The sequence below is a fragment of the Macaca fascicularis genome, chromosome 13 (genome assembly GCF_037993035.2).
Source record: "Macaca fascicularis isolate 582-1 chromosome 13, T2T-MFA8v1.1".
In the NCBI taxonomy this organism is placed as follows: Eukaryota; Metazoa; Chordata; class Mammalia; order Primates; family Cercopithecidae; genus Macaca; species Macaca fascicularis.
Genome location: NC_088387.1, coordinates 112,252,847 through 112,272,976, shown reverse-complemented (window position 1 = coordinate 112,272,976; position 20,130 = coordinate 112,252,847). Strand labels below are relative to the sequence as shown.

The 20,130-nt window shown below is 50.3% G+C and overlaps 1 long non-coding RNA gene across 11 annotated transcripts in view; it reads right to left on the bottom strand.

The window, feature by feature from the left end:
• Positions 1–365: 365 nt before the first annotated feature.
• LOC107127174 (uncharacterized) overlaps positions 366–20,130 on the bottom strand; it is a 37,685-nt gene continuing 17,920 nt past the window's right edge. For 2 of the 11 annotated variants that reach the window (XR_012422687.1, XR_010580587.2), the window contains 3 exons: positions 17,268–17,394; positions 8,378–8,642; positions 7,695–7,762 (listed from right to left, as the gene is read on the bottom strand). This is a non-coding gene — a long non-coding RNA (uncharacterized lncRNA). Of the gene's footprint in view, positions 670–7,694; positions 7,763–8,377; positions 8,643–10,576; positions 11,351–11,680; positions 13,462–17,267; positions 17,395–20,130 lie in introns of those variants that run through there. The other 9 variants (XR_010580586.2, XR_001484660.4, XR_012422686.1 and 6 more) reach the window with 6 other exon arrangements.

The window sequence follows — 20,130 nt, the reverse complement described above, 5'->3', positions numbered from 1 at the left end:
GACACCTTGATTTCAGACTTCCAGCCTCCAGGACTTAAATTGGAGAGGAAATAGATAAATCGAAGAAGGAATTCTTGAAACTGCAACACAGAAGTCCTGCCTGAGTTTCCAACCTGCCGTCCTGTGGAGTTTGGACTCAAGCTGCAACATCAGCTCGCCTGAATGTTCAGCCTGCTGGCCAAATTTCAGACTTGCCAGCCCCCACAATTGTGTGAGATCATTGTTAAAGTTGGTCTCTCTCTCTGCCTCAGTCTCTGTTTCTCTTGAGAACCCTAGTACAATCTCCCACATATCCTTCCAATAAATTATTTTTTGCTTAAGTTCATTTAAGTTTTATTGGTTTGCAATTAAAAAGAACCCCGATATGACAGAATGAGAGATTCTTCTATTTTAATTGAACTTATTAACACAGCTTTTAAAAATGCTAATCAGAACAGCCAAGTGCTTATTTAAGCTTGGAAATAGAAAAAGGAGACCCACAAGGCTGGAGCTGGCAAGCTCCCTCCCACACAGAGCAAGGAGCTCGGTCAGCAACACTTCACACATCTGTCCAGTTGGCAGAGCCCCTCTGTCCAGGAGTATCAGCTACACCGGTCTGACGCCATTGAATATCCCAGTGGCCCAATTCCCAGGTTCCGATTCCAAGTTTACCAAGCAAACTTCTGCTTCCTAGAAAGAAAAATGCTCTGATCACGCCTATGCAAAAAGTCAGTTATTCTAACATTCATGCCTCAGCATAAATTGTCTACATTACTCACAAACGCTTATTCTGTGTGGGCCTCTCCCAAGAGACAGACAGATTCATCTTGGCAAGCTGACAATTCTGGTTCTGAGCCTGAAAGACTCTGAGCATCTGGAGGCTGTGTTGGGTAAACCTTTTAAGGTTCAGAGTGCTGAGCCCTGCAGCAGCCTTTCTGGGAGGGAGCGTGCCATCCGTTCCCCGCTGGGCATAGCCCCTCCCTGACCTGCCTGTGTTGGCCCCAAGCTGGGCGCTCCTTCCCACCATAGGCTATGGTTAAGAATGGCCACGCAATTAGGCGGGCGCGGTGGTGGGCGCTGGTAATCCCAGCTACTCTGGAGGCTGAGGCAGAAGAATCACTTGAATTCGGGAGGTGGAGGTTGCAGTGAGCTGAGATTGCACTACTGCGCTCCAGCCTGAGCGACAGAGTGAGACCCTGTCTCAAAAATAAAAATAAAGAACGGGGCATGATATGTTTGAATGGCTCCCCTCCGACATTCAGGTGTGGCCAATGTGATGGCTTGAAGAGCATGGCCTCTAACAGGTGATTAGGCCAAAAGGGTCTCTCCCTTGTTAATGAGATCAATCAAGGCCCTAGTAGAAGTGACTTCACATGGCCTCTGGCTCATTTGCCTCCCAGCCTCCCACTCTCCACCAAATGAGGACACAGTGCTCCTCCACTCTGGAGGGTGCAGCCCTCTCTGGATGACTGAGCCTACTGGAGCCTTGATTTTGGACTTCCCAACCCCCAGCACTGTGAGAAGTAAATTTCTCTTCTTTATAAGTCACCCAGCATCAGGTATTCTAAATGGCAGCATGAAACAGACTAAGGCCATGATGTTGCCCTTGAGTGCTTTGTAAAGGGTAAAGCATCATCCAGGCACGGGCTGTGCCTTCACCCCCGTGGGGCAGTCACAGGTGAATTTTTATTTTTAATTTTTTTTTTTTTAGACAGAGTCTTGCCCTGTTGCCCAGGCTGGAGAGTAATGGCACGATCTCGGCTCACTGCAACCTCCACCTCCTCGATTCAAGCGATTCTCCTGCCTCAGCCTCCCGAGTAGCTGGGATTACAGGCACGTGCTACCACACCCAGCTAACTTTTTGTATCTTTAGCAGAAACAGGGTTTCACCATGTTGGCCAGGCTGGTCTCAAACTCCTGACCTTGTGATCAGCCCGTCTCGGGCTCCAAAGTGCTGAGATTACAGGCATGAGCCACTGCACCCGGCCCAGAGATGATATTAATGGAAGTCTGAATACATCAGCTCTCCTCCTCTGAGAGCCTCCCACAAGTGGCAGAGCCCCCTTGTCTCTGGGCTTCCCCAGGAAAGGCTACCATGTTATTACTCCATTTACCATTGAGTGGCTTCCTTCAGAGTGACACTCAAGTCCTTGCAGTGTCTGTCTTCGTTTTTCTCTCATTCTGTGACTCTGCCCACAGGCCTTGCCTCCCCACAGGCCTCAGTGCTAATGGCCCACCTTGACCTGGTGCCATGATGGAAGGCCCAGGACAAACCAGCTCTGCTTGAAAGCAGAGTTCACCCTCAGCCCCAATCACAGGAGGTGCTGCTTCTAAACACCTGCTCACTGGCCTTCCCTGACCACCAGGTCCTGCACACCTCCCTCTCCTATCTTCTCTGCCTCCCAGCATTTAGCTCCTGGGCTGCTGGCTCTTCACAGTTTACCATCTCCCTCAGCCTCCTTAGGGCCCACCCACCTCGGACACCTGCTGGTGCTGCAGTCAAGTTCTTGCCTTTGAGGCCAGCCTGGACTGGTCACCCTGCCCTTGTCAAAGCCCCAGCCTCTGTGCACTCCACTCTGGACAGCCTGACACACCCACTTCTGAGGTGAGCCTGGCAGAGACCTGGAGCCTCTGCCCTCCACCTTGACTTATTCTCCCAATCCCTGTCTCTGCGTGAGTCAGAACCCAACTCCAGTCCTGCCTCTGACCCCGGAGCTGACCTCAGTCCTAGGCAGGCAGATGGGAAAACAGAAAGAGCATTGGTTTCAGTGGAGATGGCAGACTGGCTTATGTGTTTATTACCTATGGTTTCCCAAGCCCTGCAGGAGGACAGGGCACAGAGACGAGGAGACAAGAGTGGGTGAGAGTTCACCCACTCTGCAAGACGGGAAACCAAGGGAACCACGGCAGCCCATTCAGCAGCACATGGTCAGGGCCAGCTTTGCCCTGCAGAACCACTGAGATTCCCAAAGCACCTGCAGCAGAGGGGACCCCAGAAGCCTGGCATGGAAAAGAGAGGTGTGGTGGCAAGTCTTTAAGAGAGAGCCCATCCCTCGGTCGGCATCCCATTCCAGGCAGCAGGAAGGCTGTCCTGTCCCCACCCTATGGGAGGCCATCGGTAGTCTCTAGCGAAACTGAACCCAAAAGGCTTTAGGCATGGTGACAGGCTCAGAAATGGGATAAAGTCAGCGTGGGAGTAAGCCGAAGTCTCCACATCCACTGGAAGGCCCTCGGCGCCTGCCTCAGCTTTGCCCCCTGGAGTAGACGCTGTCCAGGCTCCACCCAGATGGCCTTGGATCCCTGGACTCTCTTGGGGTGCCCGTCCCTCAGCGTCTGCCTCTGGGGCTTCCCACGGCTTGCCCCTCAGCTCACCCTGGAAACTGGCCGTGGGCCCTGCATCCACTTGGCCTGCACTAGCTCCACCCCCTAGGGTGGTCCTCAGACAATGACTGGGGGTTGTGCCGCCTTCGTTATCCATCTAGAAGCTTCCATTTGAGCAACCTACCTGGAGCGAGTGCAGTGCTGTCACTGCAGCTTGGATCTCACCATGCTGGTGTGGCTGCCTTCTCCCCACTAGTTTAAGAGCTGTGGCCACCAAGGCCATTGTCCCTGCCCTCACATCCCTACCTCTTTATAAATGTCGTTTCCTTTTCTAAGAAGTTCACCTTCTTTTTAAAACTTTGGTTGTTTACAACTGCAGCCAGAGCCTAGCACCAGGTTATCTGTGCCCCCTGCCCCAGCAAAGCCGTCTCCACCCCTTCTGGTGCTGGGGACTCTTCTCATCTCCTCCCTCCGCATGTCCAGAGGGCACTTCTTCTTCGCTCTGCCTATTCTGGAAAGCCCGGAGTGGATGCCCCTGTGCCTTCCTTTGCCCCAGCCTGGGCTCCCCAGCAAGAGGGGCCTAGAGACAAGCTGGTGGTGCTTGGCCAAGCAGCTGTTCCGGAAACGGGTGTCAGGTGCACAGATAGGTGGATGTCTGGAGGAAACGGGTGTCAGGTGCACAGATAGGTGGATGTCTGGAGGAAATGGGTGTCAGGTGCACAGATAGGTGGATGTCTGGAGATACATCTGAGGTTCTGTGAGAGCCACATCTTGTGCTCAGTGCCCTCACAGCCATTGCCCAGGTCAGGGCTGAGGTGGCACAGTCACTAAGGTCGCTCTGATGGCAAACCTCCCCAGGGCCACCCAAGGGACCACTAGGGTCCCTCTCTCCACGTGGGCCAGCTCCATGTACTCCTCTCCCCCCATAGCCCCTTCCTTCTCCTCTACTCTCACTCATAAGGGACGGCTCAGCCCCCTTTTGGGGTTTTGGTTGTTAGGACGGAGTGACTGGGGGAGTGGCAGCTCCATGCAAGGGGACCCACATCTATTTCTGGCCTGGCACTGCCACCCCTCACTGCTGCCTCCAGTACAACCTCCTCCCCATACAGATAATTGCATTTCAAAGCACAAGTTTCCAATCACACAGCAACCTTCTAGACAGCCAGTGGTGCTACTGAAAAGCCTTGGAGCCCAGGAGGAAGGCTCTAGCTCTCCCCACCCACCCGGAACTCTCTGGGCCTCGGTTCCTGCATGCCCAGTGCTGGACACAGCCGCCGCATGAAGGGGTCCTTGGGAGTGGCCATGGGTATTCATGGTGCTACGTCTGCTTGCCATGAAGAGATGCCATGATCTTGCAGGGACCTTCCTGGATGTGGACAACCAACCCCAGGCTTGGCATGCCAGGGTATCTCCTTTTCTGCAGCCCTCTCATCACCCTGTGTCCACTTCAACATCACCTCTTTCCCTTCGGTGTGACCCTGGGCAATTCCGGGTGTCCTTGGGGCCTCGGTTTCTCCTCTGGAACATGGAGGATGTAGTAGTGAGGACACCAAGACGCCCTGAGACACTGTTTACACCCCGCACAGGCCTGGCCACCGTGGGGGTCTCTGTTCTGCCGGTGCTGGAGGGCAATGGGTAGACTTCCCTAGGACACAGGCAGAGTGAGTGATGCAGCCCCCCTGTCCCCCACCGGGAAGACACCCAGGTCGAACAGGTTCGGGCGCCCGGCAAGACAGCGGGAGAGTTTCAGGCCTGTGGCCCTCCAGTTTCCTCCTGGCCTTTCTCACCGACACAGCACTGGCTGATTCCAGGAGACCCCTCTGCCCTTCGTGCTGAGACCCTCTCCCAGACAGGGACTGAAAGGCCGAGATTGACGAGAGACCACTGGGTGCAGCCCGCAGCCCTGCTCCACTTCAGCCTGGCTGTGTGATGCTGGCCAAGAAACTCAACCTGTGCGCGAGAAAACAGGCAAATCCTGCCAGGCCCTTCCCGCTGAGAGGATGCACTCTCGTGTCTGTGATGAGCCCACACGGTGCAGAGCACAGAGATGCCCCGACAGAGTGGCCGACGTGCCCTCCCCCTCAGAGAGGGCCGAGCTGAATGCCTAAAGCCTCCCAAGCAGACCTGGGATTCACTCTCGTCCAACCAACATGGGTGTTAGGCGCCCTAATTGTCTCTTTCCTCTGCCTTGAGAACCCTTGGAATCTGTGGGTGAAAACCAGCGGGCCTCACATAGCCCCCAAGCGGGACGCACCCAGCCCCCAAGCGGGATGCACCCAGCCTCTGGAGCAAACAGAGATACAGGCTGCCTGGGCCCAGCCCAGCTAAGGGAGATGGGACTCGCTGCCCTGACCCCTGGGGCAGGGGCTAGGGGGTCTCGGGTGTCCCAATACGATGTTCCTGAGTCATGGCCTGGATTACCCCAGGGGGTGGGCTTGGAACATGCACAGGACACGGCGCAGCAACCAGGCAGGTGCTCGCAGCTGGCAACAGGTGTCCTGGCTTCACCCAGCCCGGGAGGGGGGTCACAGGGCGTGGCCAGGTGACAGGCGAAACTCTGAGCAGACAGGTGGGGCTGATGGGCGGGTGTATGTGCTTACACCCGCTTGCACTCTCAGTCTCTGTCTCTCTCGCACACACACACACGCTGCACACCCACACAAGCAAACACACACGCAAACACACAGACATGCACCCAAGAACATGCATGCACGCTGTGGACAGGGCGGTTTCCGCAGCCTTCCCTTGTTCTCCAAGTGTTCTCTAGGACCCAGGTCATCTGCTGTGGCCACTGCTTCTCCCTGTATGAGCTTCTGATGGGCAGTGACCGTCTCCTGGCACAGGTGCCCAGTAAGGTCTGCAGTAAGGATGGGTGGATGGGTGAAAAGATGATGTGGGGGTGGATGAAGGCAGTCATGGGTGCCCCTCTCCTTAGTCCTCATGATTTCATTTAGGTGGGCTCATAGCAGTGGCTGGAAACAACTGTTAACAACAACAACAAAAAAACCCACTTAAATGACCTTTAAAATAACTTCCAAATAACAAGCAGAACTAAAATGTAAAAGTGCTTCCTTCCCTTCTGCATGGAAGCACTGAAGGGCATTTCTGACACGGGCGTGTGGGTAGACAGACAGCACTTGAGTATGGTTAGCCTGAGTGGGTTTACGTTACCACTCCGTGGGAAACTGTCCAACTGTGTTTTTATTTCAGAATTCCCATCCCTGCTTTTCACAACAGGCATACAAATCTCTCTCCCAGGCTAGGGGGTGGTCACAATACTCTCTCTCTCCCCCCGTTTTCTCATCTCCCTCATCATGCACTTAAGGTAAAAAACAAAACAGGCGGGGCGCGGTGGCTCACGCCTGTAATCCCAGCACTTTGGGAGGCCAAGGCGGGCAAATCACAAGGTCAGGAGACCATCCTGGCCAACATGATGAAACCCCGTCTCTACTAAAAATACAAAAATTAGCTGTGCGTGGTGGCGGGCGCCTGTAATCCCAGCTACTCGGGAGGCTGAGGCAGGAGAATCGCTTGAACCCAGAAGACGGGGGTTGCAGTGAGTTGAGATTGTGCCACTGCATTCCAGCCTCGGCGACAGAGCAAGACTCCGTCAAAAAATAATAAATAAATAAATAAATACCTAAACTGACCAAGAAGCCGAAAAAGAACTGAATTCTTACCTGGACCTCTCTACTATACCTATGAGGTATGACCTTAGCAGATTAACCCCTCAGTTTCCTCTTCTGTTAACTATGCATACCTCCCTGGGTTGTTCTGTTTGTGTTTGTTTGTTTGTTTTTATGAGATGGGGTCTCAGTCTGTTGCAGTGGTCTCCGCTGGGGTTTCACTGTGTTGACCAAGCTGCTCTGGAACTCCTGACCTCAGGTGATCCGCCCGCCTCAGCCTCCCAAAGTGCTAGGATTACAGGCCTGGCCTCCCTAATCCCATCCTGTCCAGGCTCTGCTAAGAGGCAGCCAGGGAGGCTCACGGGTGAATGTGCGGCTATGAGCAGGTGTTGTGCATGCAGACAGCCCTGCTTGGTGACGCTGAGCATTTTAACAGGAGCCCTTGGCAATCAATCTCTTAGTCAAGGGAGTGACCCCTAGTGACATTTCAAGCTTTGGGGGTGACCAAATCTGGAAGTCTTCTGAAGTCCCTGAAATCAGAGAAATGGGATCATTCTAATAACCAGAAAAATCAGCTTCCTTTGACCCTAGGCGTCTTCTCGGGTCCCCAAGGACCTCTCCTGCTTAATGCACATGACATCATGTTGACCCTCTGGCCCAGGGTTAGCCTTCAGCTCTGCCCCACCCTGGATCCCTACTGTAGCTGGAAGGTGGCAACCATTTGAACCTGGGGCAAGGGACCATTTCTCCCCAGCAAGATGAAGTCACTTACTCAAGCCTTTGTGACAAGTCTGCATCAGAGCCAGCCCAGAGCTGCATCTCTTCCAGCGCTAAGACTGATGAGATAGATAGAGAGATATTTGCCTTCAGAAAAGGAAGCCTTTTTGTTAATGACTTGCCATAATAGTTTCAGGGAGAGGAGCAGAGGAGCTCAGTCCAGTATGATTGGCATTTGGTGAAACCTAGTGGCGCAAGTGTTCTGACTGGGATGTAACTAACACTCAGCCATCTAACCCCTCTCATGTAATCCAGAGGCAATGCACCGTCTCGAGTCTCCCTCTGTCTTCAACACCCCACCTACCTCGCGTCAATATGGAAATACCTTCATTAAGGATAATTACCGAAGGAACAAGTGCCCTGAAGAGTACAACCATGAGGATAACATGCAAAAAGGAAAGCTTAAAACTCTCTATGAAAATTTACTAAGCTAAGGCAACAGAACCTTCTAACGGGTCCAGGTGCGGGCACCATGAGGTCTGTATGAGGAAGTCTGGTGACCCCTAAAAAGGGCAGCTGTGGAAGAGGCTCAGGCAGGAATGGCGGATCCACTCTCAGCCTTGCCCAGGAATCCGTTTTCATCTTGTCCCTTCTCATGAAGCTGTCTGTTGCCAGGCTGGCTGTGGGGCTGCCTTATCCACACAGGAAGCTCACTTTTTGAGAAGGCAACTGACCTCCTGAGCCACGTGATGTCAGACGCAGCAGGGACTTCTGTTTTTCAGTGTCAACCGCCTGGGAGCCAAAGCTGTTTCCACAACCACAAGAACCGGTTGAGATATTTAACTTGGATCTCTGGGTATTGCACACATCTGCGTTCCAGCAAGTGACCTCCATGCATGGAGGCAGCAGAGAGGGAGGGAGTCGGCTCCAGGAACCACAAAGCTCAGCACATTGACCACGACACAGCCAGCTAATGACTCTAACGCCAAGAAGGGAACTCTAGAAGGGAGGAGATCGTGGTTTATGACTCTCTGTGTCCTCCACACAGACAGCAAAGCACCAACAAAGCCTAAAAAACAAAAACACCAAAGAGGCCGGGCGTGGTAGCTCACGCCTGTAATACCAGCACTTTGGGAGGCCAAGGCTAACATGGTGAAACCCTGTCTCTACTAAAAATACCAAAAAAAATGAGCCAGGCGTGGTGGCGGGCACCTGTAGTCCCAGCTACTTGGGAGGCTGAGGCAGGAGAATGGCATGAATCCGGGAGGCGGAGCTTGCAGTGAGCCAAGATCGAGCCACTGCACTCCAGCCTGGGTGACAGAGTGAGACTCTGTCTCACAAAAAAAAAAAAAAAAAAAAGAAAGAAAGAAAAGAAAAATATAACATTGATGAATTACAACTCCTTAACATACTCTGTATCCTGTGAGAGAAGTTAGTATTCTCCCATTCTCACCGATGAAAATCAGAGGCAGGAGGAGGCCCGGAGGTTTAACCACCCTGGAATGTTTTTGTGTATGTGTATGTGTGTGAGACAGAGTCTCGCTCTGTCACTCGGCTCACTGCAACCTCTGCCTCCTGGGTTCAAGCAATTCTCCTGCCTCAGCCTCTCAAGTACCTGGGATTACAGGCATATGCCACCATACCTGGCTATTTTTTTTTTTTTTTTTTTGCATTTTTAGTAGAGATGGGGTTTCACCATGTTGGCCAGGCTGGTCTCCAACTCCTGACCTCAAGTGATGTGCTTACCTCGGCCGCCCAAAGTGCTGGGATTACAGGCCTGAGTCACCGTGCCTGGCCAGATGTTTCTTAAGGACAGCTTGCTGATGTCCAATCTGCAGGGGCCTACAGTCCCGCACACTAGTCTGGACTATTCCGAAAATCCACCAGGCACTTTCTGGCCTGCAGATCTTGCCCGTGGACTCCCTCTCCCCGGCATTTCTTTTCCTTTTCTCCCCCAGTACAGTCCTGGTCCTGATCATTGTTTATAGGTTTTTATTTTTATTTTTGAAACGGGGTCTCACTCTGTTGCCCAGGCTGCAATGCAGTGGCGCAGTCACAACTCACTGTACCTCCTGGACTCAAGCAATCCTCCCACCTCAGCCTCCCAAGTAGCTAGGACTACAGGCAAACGTCGTCGTGCCTGGCTAATTTTTAAATGTTTTATGTAGCTGGGGATCTCACTAGGTTGCCCAGGCTGGTCTTGAACTCCTGACCTGAAGTGATTCTCTTGCCTCGGCCTCCCAAAGTGCTGGGATTATAAGCATGAGCCACTGTGCCTGGCCTATGTATGGTCTTTTTAAGGGCACCTTCTCAAGAACCTTCTGTAATTCCTCTGGTCAGAGTTAAAAAAAATGATAGCCAAGCATGGTGGTTCACGCCTGTAATCCCAGCACTTTGGGAGGCCGAGGTAGGCAGATCACCTGAGGTCAGGAGTTCGAGACCAGCCTGGCCAACATGGTGAAACCCCATCTCTACTAAAAAATCAAAAACATTAGCCAGGCATAGTGGTGGGCGCCTGTAATCCCAGCTACTCAGGAGGCTGAGAAAGGAGAATTGCTTGAACCTGGGAGGCAGAGGTTGCAGTGAGGCGAGATTGTGCCATTACACTCTAGCCTGGGCAACAAGATCAAAACTCCGTCTCAAAAAAAAAAAAAAGATTGGCAGTGTCTACTAAATTGAATATCTGCATACCCTATGAGCCAGCAAGTCCAATTCTAGGTTTATAGCCAACAGAAATGCATGCAGATATGCCAAGAAACAAGTACAGTACTCAGCAGCCATTGCTCTTCCTATATGTCCATCAACAAGAGAATAGATAAATATATGTTTATAAAATGGAGTGCTATATGACCAGGAAGGGAAGCAAACTATTAATACCACTATGCACAATGACATGAACCTGGAGTCCAAGAAACCAGACCCGAGTGTGTATAAACTGTGACGACATTTATATAAAGTTCAAATGCAAACAAAACTAATGTATGGTAGTCAGGAGACTGGCTACCTTCAGCAGGTAAGGACTGGATGATGATAATATTATAATGTGCTGTTACTTAACATGGGTAGTGATTTACATGATGCATTCACTTTGTTAAAGTTTAACAAGTTATATACTTATGACTTGTGCACTTTTTTTATTTTTATTTATTTATTTTTTTTTCGAGACAGAGTGTGGCTCTGTCGCCCAGGCTGGAGTGCAGTGGTGCTATCTCGGCTCACTGCAAGCTCCGCCTCCGGGGTTTACGCCATTCTCCTGCCTCAGCCTCCCGAGTAGCTGGGACTACAGGCGCCCACCACATCGCCCGGCTAGTTTTTTATATTTTTTTTGAGTAGAGATGGGGTTTCAACGTGTTAGCCAGGATGGTCTCGATCTCCTGACCTCGTGATCCGCCCATCTCGGCCTCCCAAAGTGCTGGGATTACAGGCTTGAGCCACCGCGCCCGGCCGACTTGTGCACTTTTTGTATATGATTTGTACACTTTGACTTTTTTAGCTAGAAAGTAAGGTGTGAGTGTGCTTTCTTCACAAACCCTCTTCTCCCAGCTGCTTGCAGATGATGATGAGACCATAGGGGATGGTGGAGCAAGAGGCTGGGAGAACTTCAATCCTTGAGTCACTCGGTGGAGGGAAGCTGCCCATACCCAGGAATAGCCACCTTGACCAAGACCTGGCAAGTAGTAGACTTCTATCTACTATGTGTGTTTAAGCTAGAAAAAAAAAGGAAGGAAAGGAAAGGAAGGGAAAGGAAGGGAAAGGAAGGGAAAGGAAGGGAAAGGAAGGGAAAGGAAAGGAAAGGAAAGGAAAGGAGGGAAAGAGACAGTGCTTAATATTTCAATAACAATGATTAGGAAAAGAAGAACATTAGGGTTTTGTTGTTACAAAGGTGGCAAACTCGCACTGACTTTCTGCCTCCATTACCCTAAAGCAACCCTAGTGAATTAAGAAGGCAGCTGAAAAAGGAATAAGAGCTCTATAAATTGTTATGGAATTATTTTCAGAATATGTTAGTAGGTAGAAAAAGTAAAATCCACATGTGGTACATTACTTTTTGTGTAAGAAAGAGAAATACACAAATCTGTTTATTTTTCAAAAACACAAGAAAGGTAAACTAGACACTAATGAAATTAATTAGTTTACAGAGGTGGGAAGGAATGGAGTAGAAGAGAAAAGGGGAAAGAAGGATATTTCTCTCACTATACCTTTTTTGCATAGTTTCAACAAACTTTTGTAACATTGTTAACATGTTACATATTCAATAAATAAAATTCAGTCAGATGGTATGGGGAGGGGTGATCCCTAAAACAGAGTAAAACCAAAACAAAGAAACTGAACTAAACATCAACCATAGGGGAAAAAAGAAAGCATCCCCTGCATCTGTGTTTATCTTCACATGGCATTTTCCTGTGTGTTTCTATGTCCAAATTGCATGCCCCCCACCCCTGATTTTTTTTTTTTTTTAAAGAGACAAGGTCTCACTCTGGCACCCAGGCTGGAGTGCAGTGGTGTGATTATAGCTCACTGCAGCCTCGATCTCCTGGGTTCAAGCTGTCTACCTGCCTTAGCCTCCCAAGTGTGAGAAATATTGAAAAGGGCTTCCTGGAGGTGGGGAAAGAGGATGTTTGCCTTTCAGGACCCGAGGCCCCTAGGTGGTTCCTGCCTTCAGAGAACTCCCTGCTCGGAGTCCCTGTTCCACAGGAACCATCCTGGGAGCTGCCATACTCGGCAATGTGTCATCCGTTGGGTGGCTGGGGCACAGAGCCAGGGAATTGAGTGATGTCAGAACCAGGCTTGACCATACCTCGGTGCAGCCATGGGTCCCCAGGCCTCCTCTGCAGCAACGCTGGGCCCACTAAAGATCCCAGGGTCCCTCCAGCGTTCTCGGCTCAAGCGTTTGGCATTCATGGTGAGGAGACATTAATGCTCTGCTGGTATGTGCGGATCTGGGGTTGTATATGCTTCTAGAACACAGGCCTGTGGGTTCCCAAGGGCCTGCTTGACACAGGGCCAACCTGGAGCCTGCTCTTCACACAGGGTTTGGTCTCAGGGAGACCCACAAACCCACACAGGAGCCCTGGATATCAACCTGCCAGGTGTCAGCAGCCATCGTGGGCCTCTCTTCTCCCTTCATACACCAGGAACCAACCCAGTGAGATTAAAGGACTTGCCCAAGGTCATGCAGAGGAGAGCCGGTTGGTGCCAAGTGGTTAGGAGAGAAAGGGTGAGATCATGAGAGCAAACCTAAGAGGGCTGCTACCGACTCCCAGGATGAAATCACAGATGAAGTCACAGAACAGGAATGCTGGCTTTGGGAGAGACCGCCCTGCTCCTTCAGGAAGCTGGGGGTGGAGGTGGGGGTGGGGAGCAGGTGCAGGGGAAGGGCTAAGAGCTCAGACTCTGGACTTAGAAGGATCCGATTAATGATTCCAGATCCCAGTGGCTTCATGAATATGGTTGAGTTACACAACTTCTCTGTCTCTTGGTTTTCTCCTTAGTAAAACAGCCCATGCCCCGTGGAGGTGCCGTAAAGACCGAATGACTCTGCAGACAGCGTTAAGCACGATGCCAGGCACCTTAGAGGTGCACAGTAAATACGGTTCATGGCATTTCAGGGAGAGGCCGGGCCAGTTGCTGCCACCCCGCCCGATGACTATGTCTGAGGTGGGATCTGGAAACCTCTCTGAGCCTCCATCTCCCCCACTGTCCCCTCGGGGTGGGGGAGCCCACTCTATAAGGAGACGATGCGTGTGGAAGCACCTTGGAAAGTGCGCATGGGCCGGGACCTAGGGCAGTGGCCCTCCTTATCCATGGATTCAACGAACTGCAGATGGAAAACATTTGAAAAAGATGTTTGAAAATAAAAAAATAACAATTTATTAACTTTTCTTTTTTCTTTTTTTTTTTTGAGATGGAGTTTCGCTCTTGTTGCCTAGGTTGGAGTGCAATGGTGCGATCTTGGCTCAGTGCAACCTCTGCCTCCCGGGTTCAAGGGATTCTCCTGCCTCAGCCTCCCGAGTAGCTGGGATTACAGGTGCCCCACCACCATGCCCGGCTAATTTTTTGTATTTTTAGTAGAGACAGGGTTTCACCATGTTGGCCATGCTGGTCTCAAACTCCTGACTTCAGGTAATCCACCTGCCTCAGCCTCCCAAAGGGCTAGGATTGCAGGTGTGAGCCACCGCACAATTTAACAATTAAAAAAAATATATAAATGGCTGAGTGCGGTGGCTCAGGCCTGTAATCCCAGCTTTTTGGGAGGCCGAGGTGGGCGGATCACTTGAGGCCAAGAGGATAGCACGAGACCAGCCTGGCCAACATGGCAAAACCCCATCTCTATTTAAAATACAAAAAATTAGCCAGAAGTGGGGCATGTGCCCATAATCCCAGCTTTTTGGGGTGAGGTCCAAGAATCGCTTGAACCCAGGAGGCAGAGGTTGCAGTGAGCCGAGATCAAGCCAATGCAATCCTGCCTGGGTGACAGAAGGAGACTCTATCTCAAAACGAACAAACAACCCAAAAAGACATGGATACAGGATAACAGCAATTTACACAGCGCTTACATTGTACTAGGTATCATAAGTCATCTTGAGAAGATTTAAAGTATACAGAAGACATGAGTAGGTTGTATGCAAATGCTACACCATTTCCTATTGGTGACTTGAGCATCCTTGGATGTTGGTATCCACAGAAGGTCCTGGGACCAATCCCCCGTGGACAGTGAGGAATGACTTTTCGGTGATTACTCCTATGGGTGATCTGGTTCTAAGTACAGACCTGGGTGGCTGTGATTTGTACGTTTGTCCCTTCTGAAACTCATGTTGAAACTTAATCCCCATTGTTAACGTATTAAGAGGTGGGGCCTTTAAGAGGTGATTGAGTGAGGGATCCGCCCTCCTGAGTGGGTGAAAGGATTAATGGATTATCCCGGGAGTGGGTTGGTTACCTGGAGAGCGAGCTCTCTCGTGCGTCCTTGCCCTGTGATGCCTCCTGCTGTGTTAGGAGGCAGCACGAGGCCCTCACCAGCAGCCCATCTGTCTGACTTTAATCTGAGAAGTCAATTCTAGCCCAAGGCAGCCCATGTCTGCACTGAGCCCCCACCCCAACTCCTTCAAAGAGTCCCATCACTGGGTCACCTGTGCTTGGGGACAAGGCAGAGGCCTTGGCTGTGATGTGACAGCACCAGCTCATGAGGGCCTGGCTGCCGTGCCAGCCGTCCGTGCAGGCAGAGCCCAGGGCAGGGCACAGGCCGGGCACTGTGAAGAAGCTGAGCTGGTGTGAGTCAGGGCGTGGAAGATTCCAGGCCTTCAGGTTCCTTTCTCTCCTGCCTGCCAGAAATGCCGGAATGGGACCCCGGAGGAGCCCATCTGCATCTGCTGCGTTGGCCCTTTTTAAACAGGGCTGACATGGAGGCTAACATCTGAGAACTTTGGAGCTGGAAGGAGGCTGGTTCAACCGTGTATATTCTTGATGAGAAACTGAGGCCCAGAGAGAGAAGAAAGAACTTACTCTGAGACACATGGCCCTGTGGTGGCAACACTGCGTTCTCTCTCTTCCACATGGTGTCCTTTGTATGAAAATTCTGATATGTGGAGACTGCAATGTGGATGTGGTTCATTCTGAACTCACAAATGCTTATCCCCCCAAAATAGTCTTGTTTTTGTTTTTGTTTTTTTGAGATGGAGTCTCTGGGCTCTGTCACCTAGGCTGGATGGAGTGCAGTGGCGCGATCTTGGTTCATTGCAAACTCCGCTTCCCGGGTTCAAGCGAGTCTCCTGCCTCAGCCTCTCGAGTAGCTGGGATTACAGGCACACGCCCCCATGCCAGGCTAATTTTTGTACTTTTAGTAGAGACAGGGTTTCACCATGTTGGCCAGGCTGGTCTTGAACTCCTGACCTCAAGTGATCCGCCCATCTCGGCCTCCGGAAGCTCTGGGATTATAGGCTTAAGCCACGGCACCCAGCCAGGGTTGTGGATCTTTTTTTTTTTTTGAGACGGAGTCTCGCTCTGTCGCCCAGGCTGGAGTGCTGTGGCCGGATCTCAGCTCACTGCAAGCTCCGTCTCCCGGGTTCCCGCCATTCTCCTGCCTCAGCCTCCCGAGTAGCTGGGACTACAGGCGCCCGCCACCTCGCCTGGCTAGTTTTTTGTATTTTTTAGTAGAGACGGGGTTTCACCGTGTTAGCCAGGATGGTCTCGATCTCCTGACCTCGTGATCCACCCGTCTCGGCCTCCCAAAGTGCTGGGATTACAGGCTTGAGCCACCGTGCCCGGCCTTTTTTTTTTTAATTTATTTATTTTTTTTGAGACAGAGTCTCGCTCTGTCACCCAGGCTGGAGTGCAGTGGCGCGATCTCGGCTCACTGCAAGCTCCGCCTCCCGAGTTCACGCCATTCTCCTGCCTCAGCCTCCTGAGTAGCTGGGACTACAGGCACCCACCACCGCGCCTGGCTAATTTTTTGTATTTTTAGTAGAGACGGGGTTTCACCGTGGTCTCGATCTCCTGACCTTGTGATCCGCCCGCCTCGGCCTCCCAAAGTGCTGGGATTACAGGCGTGAGCCACCGCGCCCGGCCGGGTTGTGGATCTTAAACCCAGAATCATCTAAACTTAGTGGTTTAAAGATATTACATATTGACATTATTATTTGTATATTAACACTCGGTACATTATTTTACAGTTTCCCCTACATCACCTTGTTTAACCCTCCCAACAGCCCTACAGGGTAGATATTATGGTTTTTGTCTTGCAAATGAGGAGCCTGAGGCTTACGCAGATGAAGCGGGTCCCTCTGTCGGCAGCAATCATTCCCCCACACCCCAGAGGTTTTGCCTCAGTAGTTGGGTGTCAAGAGCCTAGACTCGGCTGCCATCAGTCAGACGGATGTCCATCCTGGAGGTGGCAGACTACTGGACACCATGGTCAGACTTATTTTATTTGGCCTCATACTGTTCTAAAGCATCCTGAAACAGCATGTAAAAGTCCAAGGATGGCTGGGTGCAGTGGCTCACACCTGTAATCCCAGAACCTTGGGAGGCCGAGGCAGGCGGATCACCTGAGGTCAGGAGTTCAAGAACAACCTGGCCAATATGATGAAATCCTGTCTCTACTAAAAATACAAAAATTAGCCAGGCGTGGTGGTGGGTGCCTGTAATCCCAGCTATTCAGGAGGCTTAGGCAGGAGAATCACTTGAACCTGGGAGGCAAAGGTTGCAGTGAGCCGAGATTATGCCGTTGCACTCCAGCCTGGGCAACAGAGTAAGACTCCTTCTCAAAAAAAAGAAGTCCAAGGATGTCTTCAAAAGTAAGGACTTCTGTCTTTAAAAGCCTACCCGGGGCCAGGTGGGGTGACTCACACCTGTAATCCCAACAAGGCAGGTGGATCACCTGAGGTCAGGAGTTCGAGAGCAACCTGGCTAATATGATGAAATCCTGTCTCTACTAAAAATACAAAAATTAGCCAGGTGTGGCGGTGGGCCCCTGTAATCCCAGCTACTCAGGAGGCTGAAGCAAGAGAATTGCTTGAACCCCAGAAGGGGAGGTTGCAGTGAGCCGAGATCGCGCCACTGCACTCCAGCCTGGGCGACAAGAGCGAAACTCCGTCTCAAAAAAGATAAGATAAAATAAAAACCAACCTGGGAGCTCCGGCCACGTGGAGTCCAGCCCGGGCTTTCCCTCCCTCTGCTGGGCAGAGTCGTCCTTGTCCTTCAGTCCATCTGCTTTGCTTGATCTCACCGTCGTGATTTTCACTGTTGCTTCTACCTGTAATAGACCATGGTAGCCAATGTTTGTAAATCACTTCATGGCTTACTGAGCCCCACTGCTGGATAGGCAGTGGGGTCTTTCTTAGCCTGGAAAGAATCTCTTCTGGGGGCAGTAGTTGGGTGTCAAGGAAAGTGACATGCTGATGTCTCCTCATGCACAGTTGTGTCCAGCAAAGATTCAGGGGGACCAGCTGTGGTGCTGAGGGTATCAAGCAGAATGGAATCCCTGCTTCCCTAAAGCAATCTCAGCTGAAATGAACAACACTTGGGTAGGCTCTGGTTCCAGTGCCAGTTAGCTGCACTAATTAGCATATGCATTTGGTAAGCTGCTTCCCCACTTGTGGCTTCAGTGCCCCCTCTGAGGAATGGGAGGTGGTGGCCGGCCATCCTCTCGGTGCTCCTGGAGTCTGTTCAGTTGATGAGGGTCATGGGCAGGTGGACTTGCACACAGGTTGTTCTGGGCATCATCTTGCTTAGAGAGGTGGGGAGTGAGTGACTCTGCCCGGGGCTCCAGAGCCATCTTCAGTATACGTGTTTCTCTGGCCTAGAGTTTTCTTTTTTTTTTTTTTTTGAGACTGAGTCTGGCTCTGTCGCCCAGGCTGGAGTGCAGTGGCCGGATCTCAGCTCACTGCAAGCTCCGCCTCCCGGGTTTACGCCATTCTCCTGCCTCAGCCTCCCGAGTAGCTGGGACCACAGGCGCCCGCCACTTCGCCCGGCTAGTTAGAGTTTTCTATCTTTAATAAGACTGAAGTGCACCCCTGGGCTGTACCAGAGCCCATGGATTACTGGCCTGGGGACTGGATGGCTTATGAAGGCCACAAGTCCTGGGAACAGCAGAGGCAAATCCAATCTTGATGAAAATCCTAGGTCCTCTGGAACACAGACCTTTGTGAAATCCCAGGTCTACCGTGAACATTTCAGGAGGCAAAGGGATTTTTGCTCTATTTTCAGAATTGGTGTAAGATTCAAATCAGCAGCCATGGTTGAGTGGGGCATCGTAGACAATGTGGGGTGACAGAGCCTCAGCCTCAAAGGGGACAGCTTCACACAGCTCACATTTCAAACGTGCAGCTCACATTCCAACATCCTTTTACAGTTTACAGAGCACATTCATGTTCTCTCATTTAATCCTGCAAGGAATCAAAAACTCAGAGGGTAAAGTGATTTACCAAGCCAGATAAATAACCAGAAACCTTATAATCCCAGTATGCAGGGGCCACCACTATACATTATTTACAGCGCTCCTTCCAGTTTTCTCTTTGCATTTTTTTCTTTAACTGGTTAAAGCTATACTCTCTGTGTAGTATACTTGAATATTGTTTACTGCTTTAACTTATTTTATTATATATATTTTGAATGGTTGAATTCCTATAGGAAGTGGTAGTGCGTGATTAGGGAATTCTGGACTAAGAACACAGCCCTTGAAAAGGTGTGGACCAGGGAACACAGGGTGTATTCAGGAAACAGTGAGTAATTCTTTGAGGCCAGAACTCGTGACCCTGATGAATTGAGGCTTAGCAAACTACTCAGCTACTCAGGTCTAGAAAGTCTAGAAAGACATTTTATGTCAGATGATGGAGAGTTTGAGTAACATACTAAGGAATTTTAATTTATTCTGTTTTCATTAGAGAATAATAATACATGCTACATTATACATATTTGGAAAAATACAAATGAGGGCAAACATCTAGAAATAATCCATAAGCCAATTGCACAGAAATAATTGTTATAAATATTTTGATATATGTGTAGCCTTCTGATTGTTTTCTTTTCTTTTTCTTCCTTTTTTTTTTATTTTTTATTTTTTTATTTGAGACGGAGTCTTGCTCTGTCACCCAGGCTGAAGTGCAGTGGCGCGATCTTGGCTCACTGCAACCTCCGCCTCCCAGATTCAAGTGATTCTCCTGCCTCAGCCTCCCGAGTAGCTGGGACTACAGGTACCCACCACCACGCCTAGCTAATTTTTGTATTTTTAGTAGAGATGAGGTTTCACCATATTGGCCAGGCTGGTCTCGAACTCCTGACCTCGTGATCCACCCGCCTCGGCCTCCCAAAGTGCTGGGATTACAGGCGTGAGCCACTGGGCCCAGCCCTGATTGTTTTCTGTACACATATTTCTTCTTTTTTTCCCCCAAAAGGGACATAAAACACATTCTTTTGTAATCTGCTTATAATTCTATTATCATCTTTCTCAGTCATTAAAAATTCTTTTTCAATAATGATCTTTAAAAATTTTCTTCATTGGCGCTCTGTTTGAAATAACATTTTACTAGGGACCTCAAAAGCCAAAATGGGTAAAACTAGAGCTCCTGGGATCAGGGCAGATGCAGGAGCCGTGACGCCTGCCTGACCCGGTGAGACACCCTGACTCCATCTGAAAATCATTGTTGCATAACGTGATTTGTATGACTGCACTGCAAGAATAGAGCATTGCTTAGTTAATCAGCCCGTTCAGTTGTTTCCAATTAGTCCCTTTGTAAATTGATTTTTCCCATTAAAGGTTTTTGAACATGGGGTGTGATATAATTTGAAGGTATTATTGTGAGTACCAAATATGGTAAAATCTTACCTAACTGGAATTCAGCTAACAGCAATCCTTAATTAACCAATTTTCTTTTGCTCAACTTTCAGAACATAAAGGAACCTCTCTCTCTCTCTCTCACACACACACACACACACACACACACACACAGAGTTATGAAATAGGAATAAATTTAACAAATATGTGTAATAG